The sequence below is a fragment of the Malania oleifera genome, chromosome 7 (genome assembly GCF_029873635.1).
Source record: "Malania oleifera isolate guangnan ecotype guangnan chromosome 7, ASM2987363v1, whole genome shotgun sequence".
NCBI lineage: Eukaryota > Viridiplantae > Streptophyta > Magnoliopsida > Santalales > Ximeniaceae > Malania > Malania oleifera.
Window position 1 is genome coordinate 19,233,473 of NC_080423.1, and position 14,534 is coordinate 19,248,006.

General features: G+C 35.5%; 1 non-coding gene across 1 annotated transcript; it reads left to right on the forward strand.

Moving 5' to 3' along the window:
- The first annotated feature begins 1,143 nt into the window (after positions 1 to 1,143).
- LOC131161163 (small nucleolar RNA snoR109) lies at positions 1,144 to 1,241 on the forward strand. Its single transcript, XR_009138320.1, has one exon. It is a non-coding gene; the product is annotated as a small nucleolar RNA snoR109 (small nucleolar RNA).
- The last annotated feature ends 13,293 nt before the right edge of the window (positions 1,242 to 14,534 follow it).

The following is a 14,534-nucleotide window of genomic DNA, read 5'->3' on the forward strand; positions in this document are numbered from 1 at the left end:
TCGTTGTCGTCATATCCATTGACGACATCTCCACATGTGATACCCCGTGGAAGAAAGACTTAAAAGGATTAGATGTTACTACCCATATCAACAAGGTGTACCTTTCTTTTCGGGAGCCTTCCCATAAGAACCTTACGATTAAGCGTGCTTGACTTGGAGTAATCTTGGGATGTGTGACTTCTGGGAAGTTTTCTCAAGAAGTGTGTGAGTGAGGACAAAACACACTAAAAAGGACACGTGTTGTTCTGTGGGGCCAGTCATTAGTCCAATAAAGCCTGCCCCCTATTGTCTGGTCTAGATGGAGGAGGAGAGACGCAGTGCTCCCTGGCAGACCCAGGTTGGGGCGTTACACCGTCAATCCCTTTCCTCCTTGAATCTTTGTAATTTCACACAGCCTCCTTCCCTGCTCTTCATCTTCACGATCTACAATAGATCTGTGTGTTCCCGCCGACACTAATCTTCTACTCCAGCCCTCCCTTATGCAGTGGAATCTCCGTTGTTTTTCTTCATCAACTCTATCCCCGGCCACCCTTACTATCTCCAACTCCCTCACGGCTCTCCTTAGCAACCTCACAATGCATCCAGTTTCAAGACAGGCAAAACCACCCCTCATCACCAACCTTACGACGCATCCTTTCAACCTCACGATGCTTCTCGCAACTCCATATGCCCTCCAACAGTCACGACCACACTAGAGCGTAGTCGGAGACCCAACACAACTCCATCTTTGACCGCAGCTCCTTCAACCACACCTCACCAGTTCAAGCTCACCGGCCGCCATCACCTTCACCAACTCCGACTGCATAGTAGGTAGTTACTTCGGCCTACCCCTCTCACAACTCCCATCTCATGCAGCCATAGTCGCATAACCTTACACCATCTCAAGCCATACACACTGAAACACGCATGACCACACACACATTTACACACACTGAAGCATGCACAACAACACTTTTAACACACACATTTACACACACATACACACACTCTAACACACACTTATACACACACATACACACACTTTAACACACAAAAATACACACTAAACACACACAACAACACTCACTTGAGTACACAGCACCATATACGGCTATATGTACCGAGATTAAGGCAATCTATGGCCTTGATCTTAGCTCTCCAAAACGGTTGTAGCTAAATAAATGCCAAGAGGTTAATTAACTGTTTGTCATGAGATCGTAAGATCTCCATCGGCGAATTTGCCTCTAGAGCCTCTCACACTTTTATTTATCATTTTCTTCTTGTTTATATTTGTGCTTATGGATTTTCCGATGCCAAATAAACGTTCCGTCAGCACTTGACATGATCGTAAGCTATATTAACAGCGGCCATTTTCCCTACAACATCACAGCAGACACAGTCGCAAACACTTTCATGGCACACCCACCACACGTGCACATGCATCATTTTGTGTTTAAAAATATTTTTATTTCTAATGCTTTTATTTTTATTATTGTTATACATAACTTTTATGTTATTATTATTGTCATTATATTATTCACTTTTGTTATATATTATTGTTAAAGTTTTTATTATTGTCCTGTATTTATGTTGTTGTATTATTTAAATCATTGTTGTTATATTATTTAATTTTTATCCTTAATGTATCATTATTTTTAGGGTTTATATAACTTTAATTATTTAGTTTTTACATTATTGTTGTTATCATATTACTATTGTTATACTATTGTATTTATAGTTTTTGTATATTTATTTAGGGTTTTTATTATTATTTTAATTATTGTATTGTCCTCATATTACCATTGTTTATATTACTTTTGAGATTTTAGATTTTTTATTTATTTATATTGTATATTATTCTTAAAGTTTTATCGATTTCCATGCTATTGCATATAAACTTCTAGGATTTATTTTATTCCCATATCATTGTATACTGACTTTCATGGTTGTATTTATTTCCATGTTTGTCCATATTACATTTAATATGTGACGCCCCGATTTTCGTACAATTTTTTTTTCTTTTAATAAATAAATAATCACGTCATAAATCCATAACATCCACAAATCGGCCACGTCAACAATCCTAGTACCATTCATACGACCCGACCCGCATTAGATACCGGGTAAAAAGTATTTTATTAAACAACCTAACAGGGGAAGCCAGTATATACACATAAGTCAGAATACAATACTCAGAGTATCAACATACATAAATACACAATACTATCTCATACCCAAAAATAATACAATCCTAGGAAACCACACCTCCCTAGTCAAAACTCACCCTGTATCTCAAGGTCCCAGCTCCCTATGATCACGGAGCTCTACCACCTGGCCTATCTCTATTTCCTGAAAAATTTAGATAATTTGGGTGAAACACATCTCAGTAAGAAGGAATAGATTATTTACAGCGTGTGGCCAAATGAGTAGAATTATAATACACTTTACTTTTCAAATCACCATTTCATTTGAGAAAATACACTGATATTCACATACACATAATCATATAGATATACAACACAAGCTTTTATAAGCTTAAAAATCATTTATCAAATTCAATGATTTCCAACACATATTTACACGCGAAGTTCCTGAGAATAGGGAAGATTACCCGCCCATACAGGTAGCTTCCCTCTGCCCTAACACGTTATGCAGCCGGGTATAGCCACATCTGATACCCATCAGGGCACTCACCTTACTCAGTAAGCCCTCAGGCGGAGAGTTTCACTTCGCCTTAATTATTTATTTTATTAACTCACACTGTTCCATTTCTCAATTTTATCATTCTTTATTTCTCAATTTCCATTCTTTCTTTCATTTCTCATTTTAGCCAATTTTATCATTCTTTCACTTTTCATTTCCACTTTACTTACCGACTCATGAGTATCCTCGGTATCAAATACCAACATCGCGTCTGTAACTCATGGCCACCCTAAGGATCTTTCTATACACGCCATGCTTCCCCCCATGGTCAAGGTTGTGCGGCCCGAAGGCTGGATCTAACCGCGGTTGGCCGACCCGGTTAGATCCAATATCATATCACATATCGCATCTGTAGTACGACTGGCCGACCTAATACCCTGATTCGGACTCAAGGGGCCCAACAACCCTACACAATGGCACAGTCGACTGTCCAGTCACACGCTCCAAGAGTCCGTGTGGTTGCACTAACACCACTCGCAACGGTACTGTGCTAAATATCATAACCATCCAACAGGGTTTACCACCACATACCCGCAATCATTATGCGGTATTGGCATTTCATCAATTATATTTCAGTATATTACAATTCAGTTCAATATAAATATTCTCATCATTTTCTGGGCACATTTCATCATCTCGTAATATCATATATCACATTTCATATATTTTTCACATTTTCCCAAAATACTCATTTCTTATGCAAATAATTTACACTCACAAATAAATACCACATTTCATTATTTTCCAATATTAATAATTCACAAAATCCCATTTTCCAGGCAAAACATTTCTACTCATATAATAATACCATATTACATTATTTTTCACTAATCAGATCAGTAATTCTCATTTCAATATTTTCTCAGAATTTACACATTATTATAATTTACACTCCAAAATATCACAATTTACAATTACTCAAATGCCACACAATTTATCTGATATTTATATCATAATAATTTTGAGACAAAATATCATATGCTCAATTTCACATATTCATTAAAATAATAATTCTAAAAACACTGCTATAATTTATTCCCCTTACCTGACTTCCTGAGAGTCTCCCTAGAATCCCAAATTCTACGCCCTTGGCGTCTGAAATTCAACTCCTATAATTTACATTTTTCCCAAATTAATTAATCTATTTCTCCAAAATAATACCCATCTAGCCTTCCCTAGACTCCATATACCTCAAATTAATATTTAAACTATTATTTAACACCCCCACTTAATTTTCTAAATTTTGCCTACGGGTCCCAAAATTACACCCGCGGCACTCACCCGGGCCCAAAATTCCAGAAATCCTACTTCAACCCAAAATGCTCAATATTTTAGTATTTCTAAATTAATGCTAATTAATTAAAAATAAGCCCCTTAATAATCGCCGCACCCCAAATTTGGAGTTTTTGCCCGACACCCCCACGAGAATTCCATCCCACTAGACTTGTAGAGAATCATTCCTAGATTCTCGTGGTGGTGTCCGTTCGTCAATTGGGCTTATATTTTGCAAGAAATTAAAGAAAAAGGGGGAAATGACTTACCCCAGGGAATACGCTTACGCCGCTCCTACCACCGATCCGTTCCGGTAGAATGACGACAGCGGCGAATGGAGTCCAGTGGTATTTTCGGATTTTCGATCGGGCGAAAATCCGTCACGAAATCGAGGAGAGAGGGAGAGAGAACGTGAGGAGAGAGAGAGAGAGAGATGCAGAGAGTTACAGAGAAAAGAAAAGAAAAGAAGAAGAAGAAGAAGAAGAAGAAGAAGAAGAATAATAATAATAATAATAATAATAATAATGCTTGAATCTCCTGAAGCTTGTTGAAGCTTTAGGAGGATAAATATTATTATAATAATAATAATAATAATAATAATAATAATAATAATAATAATAATATTTAATTAATATTAATAATAATTTTTTTTAATAAAAAAATTAATTTTAATTAATTAATTTTTTTTCTTTTTCTTTTTAAATTCGTTTAATTAATTAATTAATTAATATTTTTTTTAAAATTTTAATTTAATTTAATTTTATTATTATTTTTTTGAAATCATTCTATTAATCTTTTATATCTCTTTTTGGAGTTTTTACATAATATTTGGGTTTTGATTCATTGGCATGTTTGCTTACTTAATTGTATATATTTTAGACACTTTGTTCTTCTTCTTTTTTAAAAAAAAAAAAAGAGGAATAAAGTAAAAGTTGGTTGAATTTGATTTGGGATAATTTTTAATTGATTAGGTACCGTTCATTGAACGGGTGTGTAGGGGGTGCTAGCACCCTCACCTCGCATAACAAAACTCTTGATCTCTACTTTGGTAACGCAGACCGATTCTACCCTTAATTGGGTAATAATCATGTGTTTTGACTACACTCCAAAAGCTTAGTGGCGACGCCAACATCCATTTTTCACGAATATAAACCTATCACTTTTTATCTCGCCCACCTCGGGGCATCCTCGCTCCTCGGGATGTCGCAATAGCTTGGCGCTGCTAAGGACCTTTGAGAGTTGAGCTAGTAATTAATTGTTAATTATCCCAAATTCAAATTTAATAGACTTAATTACTACCTTTCATGTTGTTTATATTATATTTTTGTGAATATGTGAATGCTTCTTTGTATATGTTGTGCATAGCATAATATGATTGTTTGCATGATGAGTTGGATTCTGTGATTATATCTGAACAATGCATGCACGGAATATGGGAGTAGGCCAAACTTAAATTCACACACTTTCACAAGCCTTCTACCCGGTCTTCACCCTTTAGGAATAGAAAGGAGTACAGTATCGTTAGCCCTCTTGAGACATGGTCTTTGGGGGTGCGCAAACCACTCCACTCAGTTTGAACTTTATCCAAGCCCATTATGTAGGGATAAAGGACATGTTGTGTAATGCCCACATATTTGTACCATTTATATATGTACCAGAATCTCACAATCATCTAATACACATATGCAGCAGAAACATAACATCAAAGCCAGAAAACAATACCAGAGTTATAGTGCTATCATATATACATAATTCGCTCTCCAAAATATTACTACAAACCCAGGTGTACAGATCAATTCTACATACAAAAATAACCCTCACCAGTTCTTACTTTCATAACTATCTACGCCCCTCCCTGGAGCACTAAGCACGATCCTCCTGAGGTCTTGAAATGTTAGAATAAATATCGGTATGAGACACCTCTCAATAATATGGGATAGGTTATTATCAATGTGTGGCAACATGAGTTTTAATATAATAAACACATTTATTTAATCGATAATTCAACTAAGATAATATTTAAAACTTCACCCATAGGTATATAATTAATTAAACAATTTTTTCCTCAAAACATGTGCAAGCTCAGCAAAATATCTCTGTGTAAATAAACAACACATACTCCATTAAGAACCTTTCTTATAGGGAATCACTGACTAACGTCATGCTTCCCCCCATGACAGGGTTGTGTAACCTGAAGGCTAAACTTAACTGAGGCTGGCCACCACTAGGCTAAGTCAACTTCCATATATGTCTATAGTACGATTGACCTACCGCAACTGGTCCGAACCCAAGGCGGTTAACAACTCTACGCAAGTCCAATCGACTATCAACACCTACACTACCATCCTAGGTCAGTGTGGTTGCACTCACTCCTTTAATACTGTATCTATGGTACCGTGCTTTTCGCATCAATCATCCACCAGAGTTCTTAATTCATATACATTGCCATTTACACAGTGTTATATAATATCAATATAACGAACTCCTCATATCCTACCAATGTTATATTGGTATATATATAACAATGAATATAACGAACTCCTCATATCCTGCCAACGTTATATTCAACCAACAATATAACAAACTCTTCATATCCTGCCAACTTTATAATGTGGTTTTCCATAATATTCACAAAATTGGTCAATATAACAAACTCCTCATATACTACCAATGTTATATTGTTGTTTTCATATCCAACAATATAACAAACTCCTCATATCCCGCAAGCGTTATATTGTGGTTTTCACAACAATAGTATCAAAATCCCACTTTTCATAAATCAGTAAATGGCCAGGTAAATTCACATCTCATATAAAAATCATCATTCTCAGTTCTAGTATAAACCAACAACCAGCAAAACATATCTCAGTATAAAACCACCATTCTCAAGTTCAGTATAATTTAACGAGCAGTTAAAACACATTTCAGTATAAAATCCTCATTCTCAATTTCAATATAAATCACATATCATACTTGGCATTACTGTCATCATATCATAACTGGTTAAAGCGTCATATTTACTCAATCCCTAAAACATCCTCATGCCACACAAATTTTTTTCTTATAAATTATATTATTATATCCACCTAGAAAAATATGAATTTTTGCTAAAACCATCATTTCCCACATGCTTAAATATTCATAAAAGCATTTATATAATATTCCAAAAATCCCTGACATAACCTATGCCCTTGCCCATTTATTGAGAGCGTGCCTGCAATTACTCTATACCGACACCCACGGCATTCTCACAAATTCCTGCATTCAAATACCTTAGTTCAATCAGCTCAACCGTGAAATCATAGTTATTTAGCATTCCTAGGCCCACACACTCCATTAACCAATTTAATTTTATAACAATAATATAATCAACTCCCTTGCCCCAATTTTGGAGTGGTGCTTAGGATCCTCAAAACACGATTCTGCTCCGATTAAACTGATGAGGATCGAACGTAGGGTCTTGTAGTAGTGTCTGATCGTCGATTTGGGCTGAAATCAGAGAGAAATCAAAGAGAGAAGGGAGAGGGTTTTTGTAGGATTTTAAAGAGAGTGAGAGAGCAGTTTGATTTTGGTTTAAATGAAATGAACTGTAGGAATTTATTTTATTCAGCACTATTAGATGAAACCGTTGACTATTTTCTTGTGGACTTCAAAACTGTCGACGATTTGATCTTTAACCAAACCATTTTAACTGCTTTACTCCTTTTACCCGGCTGTGGTAACACATAACCGTCGACGGTTTTTCTAAGCTCCATGAAACCGTCGACAATTTAGTCTACACCAAACTAAAAGTCCTCTTTTCTTTTATTTTTATTATTATTTAAATTTTTCGGGTCTCTACATTCTTCTCTCCTCACAAAAATTTTGTCCTCAAAATTTGCTATCTATCACATTTATCAATATCTGAGGAAAACTCACTGCAATTTTGTTGATCACTCTTACTTATGGCGGAGGAATACCGTGGTTACAAAAAGTCCTATGAGATTACAATCAATTACAAAAATAAAATTCTCGCAAAACTGTTTATATCCTAAAATCAAAATACATTTCTATAATTAACTATCTTACACTATACAAGCCAATAAACATACATTGTCATTTACTATTACTTTTACTAGCTCAACTTTGGGCTCCACCGAACAGGTGTGGATATCTCTAGCACATCTTATCCTCCAATTCCCATGAAACCTCCTCAACTGCATGATTGTGCCATAGCACTTTTACTAATGGAATCCTTTTTGTATGTAACTCCTGTTCCTTTCGATCTAGAATCTGCACTAACACTTCTTCATAAGATAAGACATCACCAAACTTCAATGCCTCATAACTGAGACGTATTTTCTTAACATGGACACATGGAATACGTCATAGATTTTGGACAAAATTGGTGGTAAAGCTAACCTGTAGGCAACTGGACCCACTTTATCCAATATCTCAAATGATCCAACAAACCCAGGGCTCAACTTACCCTTTTTCTCAAATCTCATAATTCCTTTGTGTTGTGTCATGCATTTTGCATCCATTTTAGGCATCCATACTACTTGGCCAAGATTCTGGAAAAGCCTAATTTATTCATGAAAGATTCAAATTTTATCTCCCAAGATACTCTGCATCCATAAAAGGGAAAAGTAGATCAGTCCCAAGGTCATTCCCAGAATTCTGGCCAAATGGTTATCTAGGTTGCATTGCATCCATGCATTTCATGCATAATTCGTGTATAGCCATTCATGTTAATTCTTCTCCAATGGGTCTGTACTCACATTCCAATTTCTAGTAAAACTAGTAAGTCATGGTGGTAGAAGCAAGATTCAGAATTCCAACATTGAGCAAAGCAAGGACAATCTCTTTATATCCTTTTTCTAGGCGAAAAGTTAGAATCATGTGGAATCAATTAGAAAGCCGCATAAGAGCTCTTGAGCAAAGTCATGAGAATATCCATCACGATGTTCGGGAGATTAAGGATCAGATGAATAAGTTATTAGAGATAGCTACTGACTCACTCAAAAAATGAGCAGCTCGGAAGCTATCCCAAGTATAGGAGTTATGTCGTGTAATACTTAGCCCAAGGGCTAGATCGTCTCCTCAAGGAATGTGTTTTAACATCAAATTTTACATTCTTCCAATCGAAAATAAAAAGGTATTGAACTCAGTTCAAATTCAGGATTTTCTAGATTGGTTAAGACTTATATTAAATAAACACGCGAATTAAAACCCTAAAACTAGCATGCACTGGATTAAAGAACAAAAATGGAAACCCTAGTCTACTCAAAGAAACACCGAAACACGCACTAATTAAAGATGGTAACTTCGAACTCAGAATTAAAATGCGCAATGGAACTCAATAAGACTCAAACACAGACTAAAAACCAAACCTTTAACACGAACCAAGAACTTGAATTAAAATTAAACTATCAATCAACCTAAACGATAACGGGGCACAATAAAAACACGAACTTTGTATTTTATTCCTTTTTTTTTTTTTATCTCAGAACCGAACCAAACTTCACTAGATTAATTAAATAAACTAAAGCAGTAATTAAATCTACCACAAAATTAATTGAGAAAATAAATAAGTTGCGGCAATTCAAAATTAAATCTTTCCATAAACTTCAATAAATAAATAAATAAAAGAAATAACAATAGTCACTTGAATATTACTAAATAAGCATTTAAATCCAGATCACTTAGTCTTCAAAATATATATATATATATATATATATCCAAATAAAATAAAATAAAATAAAAGAAGAGAAAAGGAGAGAGACAGCCATGAGAGGTTGTGGCATGAGTGCTAGTGTGGGAGTCCAAGGAGGAGAGCTGCTAGAATTTTGGAGGCTATGTGGTTTGCTATTGGAGTTTGGAGGCTGGAGCTGTGTGGAATGAAGCTGCTCGGGGTGCTGGGGAGCTCTGGTTGCTGGTGTGCCACAGCTGGAACAGCTGCTGTGCTGGAAAAGAGGGAGAAAGAGAAGAAAAGCAAAAGAAAAGAAAAGAGAAGGAAGAAGGAACAAAACCAGAACAAAAGAAAGGAAAAAAAAAAAAAAAAAGCACAGTAGCTGAGCTCGGGTAAGGAAGAGTTTAAAAAGGAGGCTGGTGGCTACCCTACCTGGATCCACTAAGAGACCCGACCGGCCATGCATGGCCGGGTCAGGTCAAGAAAAATTGATTTTATTTTATTTTTTGTTTCTTTTTTTTTTTTTCTTCTTTTTTGTTCTCCGTGTTCATAGCCAAGTTTGACCTTACTGGAGTCCGTTTTACTCGAAACTAAAAACACAGAAGTTGTAGATAATCCTTTTCTATTTCTCCAAAAATTTGAATCATCTCGATCGGAATTCAGACGGAAAAGTTATGTGTGAATTACAAATTGGTGTTGGTTTTGACTCCTGGGAATTTTTCTGTGATAAAAAATTACCGAAAATTCATAAATTGTTCAATAAAACTCAAAAATGATAAATAGGGCACTTTGTTAAAATATTGGATGTAATTAGACATTAAATTAAAAATAGAAGCCATAATGCCCAGATTAAGATGCTTAATTACGCAGTTTTGGCGCGTAATCAACTACCTATTCAAGCAAAACTATGCAATCTCCAAAACATGCAGTTGAAAGTGAGCTTTTGTTCCCGCCACCTAGTAGTGAGCATCTATCATCACAATTGGTGAACTTGTTAGCTGGCTTGGGCCCAAGCTTACACACATTCATCCCAACGACTCAATACCCGAGATTCCAACTAAAGAGAAATGTCCAAGCACCACCAGTCATCAATCTTGATATCCAAGAAGGGAAAATAGTTAAAGAAACGAATAAAGAACAAACCCCTAGTTCGGAAAAGAATCATGAAAATGAAATAGGGGAAGAACAATTGCAAGCTATGAAGGAAGCAAATATGTTTGACCTGGTGGACGCTTTTAATCGTTGTTCAGTGTCGAATTTGATTTTACCCCTAAAGTTCAACATCCTAAATTGTGAGAAGTTTAGCGGGTCCAAATGTCTGTTAGCTCATTTAGGGATGTATTTTTAAAAGATGGCTACACATTCTAACAATGATAATCTGCTCATCCACTGTTTCCAAGATAGTTTGACTGGAGAAGCTTTAAAATGGCATAGTCGAGTAAAGATTCATACATGGAGGGATTCGACTTGTAATTTTATCACTCAATATAGCCATGATATAACTCCAGACATGTTAACTTCACAGAATATAGAGAAGAAGGTGAGTGAATACTCTTATATCAAGGGAAAAATAAGACAGCACAAAGTTATCCTCCGGTTGAAATTGGAAAAGCAATTTATCCATGAAATTAAAAATAGCTTCCCAAGAGGGGGGGGTGAATTGGCTTTTAAAAATTTCTTTTAATTCCTTTTGAGATACCTTAAACTTCATTTATTTCTTTTAACCAATTCTTGACTTGTTTGTTTAATTCTTTAACCAATTAATCAATCGAGAACTTAGTTCCTTTATCCAATCAATAACACAATTAAACAACCAATCAATTAAACAATATCTTCAAGTTAAACAATCAATTTATTTGCCAAGTACAAGTTAAACAACAAACAACCAAACCAAGATATAAAGTATTCAGCACTTTGGTAATATAACAACTCAAAATGGTTGTTTGTTTATATTTGCCAAATTTGAACCAAGCCCTGTAGTGAATGAGAATTTATGCTTGCTGATGTAAAGCCCTGTATAGACGAATCAAATTACTCTTTCCAAATATTTAGAACTCAAATAAACTCTTGGTAAATTTATCTTTGGGATGTTAACCAAGTAACGTACTCCCGTAAGGTTTCCACAAGATATGGTATAACCAACATACTCCCTTTCGGTTTCCGCAACCCAAATCAAAATTAAACCTTAAGTTTGTTTGATTTCCAAATATATGTAGTTTATATGATTTTCAAATTTAAACCATCAATGCAATTTAAATATGCTAAAAATAAAGAGTAAGGGAAAGAGAGAATGAGACGGAAATTTTTACGAGGTTCGGCTTATACCCAGCCTACGTCCTCGCCTTTGGCAAACCACCAAAGGATTCACTAGTTCAGTTCCGTTGGGTGGAACAATATCGATTACAACACTCCTTGGTTAAGGCTAGAGTCCACCTTCTCCAAACGATATTCTCTCGTTCGCTCAGTCCTTACATAAGCTAGAGCTCGCCTCTCTAAGCAATATTTCCTTACTTAGCCAACGATCCAAACAGCCCTTGGAACGTCAAAGAACTACAAGAAATACAAGATATAATCTACGTACAAGTATACTCTCTCAAAGAGCAAGTTAGTACAATTTCAGCACTATATACTTTGAATGTAAAATATCAATATGAAATACAATGAAGTTCAAGTGTAGAATTCACCAATATCCTTCTTAGAAGAGGATTAGCAGTAGGAACTCAAAGGAGGAAGGATTAGCACTTCAGAATTCTCAGCAAAATAATTTTTTAATGAGTGAACAAGAGAGTTTTGGAAGAACAAGAATACTTTCAGCTTTACAAGCAGATTTTTCAATTCTTGGATGTATTTTGATTTGCAAAAACATGTATTTATAGGCTTTCAAACTTGTTTAGATGTTGCAAAAGTTTCCTTTGAGAGTTTCCCAAAATTTTAGAAAGTTTAGAGCTCAAACGGCTATATTTTAAAAACAAGAGTTTTAAAATTTTTGCCCGTTGAACAGTGTTCAGTCATCTAAAGTGTCGAGGTCAGTCGACTAAAGTTTCTTAACCCCTTAAAAAAATAGAACTGGATATAGGGTCAGTTGACTAAAATCAGGGTTCCGTCATCTGATGTCGCAGGTTCAGTCGACTGAAGTTGCAAGTTTAGTCGTCTAAACTTTGCTGCTGTAACTCTCTGCCTATTCTGTCCTGTTCTTCTGTCAACAGTGACCCCACTTTAATGTTTTGGCCATAAATTTTTCTGTGTAACTCAAAATTAGGTGTTCTTGATGTCAAATAAAATCTAAGAGAAAATCCTACAACTTTCATTTTGATCACTTTTCAAAATAATGAGGTTTTGATAGTGAAAAATGCACCTGAATATGGCTATATAAAAACTAACAGCATTTGGAAATACCCTTTTTGGTGCTTTTTATTCCAAAAATGATTCTAACCCTTTTAAAATAATTTTTAGCCTTATAAAAATATTTTTCAGGTATTTTAAAAAGTATCTAGGTCTAAGTTAACCTAAGAGTTTCAAAATATTTCAAACGATATTTTAAACATTAAAGTACTTACATGAAAACTTCTAAAACTTTTTTCATTCTAGGTTCTTGAGTCTTCATGTTTTGTTTCTTCAAGCTTCCATCTTTTCTTCAAGCTTTCATAATCTTTGAGCTTTATCACTTTACCTTTCTTTGGATCTTTTAATATTCCTTGGCTTTCAACAACTCATTCATGTCTTCATATTTTTCAAGGTTTAATATATCATCTTTAAATCCATGCTTGGACTCTTTTAAGCTTCATTTGATCCTCTTGAGCACTTTGACCTTTGCTTTCTCATATATGAACCCCGAAATATCATTACTCACACAAATACATTAAATTTCACTTGTTTGTTAGCATCAAAATAAGACAACAAGGTTTTAAACCTTGTAAGGCCAACAATCCATTTGACCACTTTTTCAAAGATCCATGTGTTGACCACCATATTACAGGTCCTCCTCAAAATTTTGCTAATTTGGGAATCATTGGAAAGCAGGTTGAAGAAGCAGCCAATATAAGCAATGTGAAGTATACAGGGTCAGAACAAAGCTCTTCAAAATGGGTCGGGAAAAAGAAAGAAGATGAGGCCCGGATAGTGCAAAGTCGCCCATACTAGAAAGAAAGATGGGCAAGTAAGGCACGACCCCAATTTGTTTCCTCTAGGAAAATGCCCATACCAAAACAGCAGACACGAGAAAGAGGTTTTAGAAAAATAGAGTCAATTCCTATGTCCTATTCAGAATTGTTCCCCCAATTACTCGAAAGCGAGCTTGACTTAACCATCGCCGGACTGGTCATATGACATCCCCCTCGCACAATGGTAAGACCCACATGCACGGTGCGCATATCATGCCAATTCCCCTGGCCACACCGTTGCTGGGCATTTAAACACAAAGTACAATCATTGAAAGACGTTGGATGATTGGAATTTGATGACAAAAAGCCTGATATACATGGGAATCCATTGCCTAATCACTGCAAGGGTGCGATTAATGTCATTGGATTGGAGGACTGACGGGCATTCAAATTCAGAATCAGCAATAAGTGTGGAAAATGGATCATGCGCTAAGAGGGATGCTTCCATAAATCCTTTTTGTTTCAATTATTTTGAATTCGAATGAAATAAAAAAGCATTTCAGTCTCATCTTATAGCATCTTTCTTTGATTGTCATATCTTTGCCAAATTTTGTTTTTCTTTTTTGGTTCATGCAAGTAATATAGGGAATGATTTTGCCAGTACAAAGGATTTTGGGCTAGTAGTTGGTTTCAGGAATATATTCAATGGGGCGAAAAAAAAACCTCTAAGTTAGAATTTAGTAAGGACCCCACTTCAAGATGTTATCAAGAAATCTTATTGTGACGACCTGCTTAATTTACCATAATAT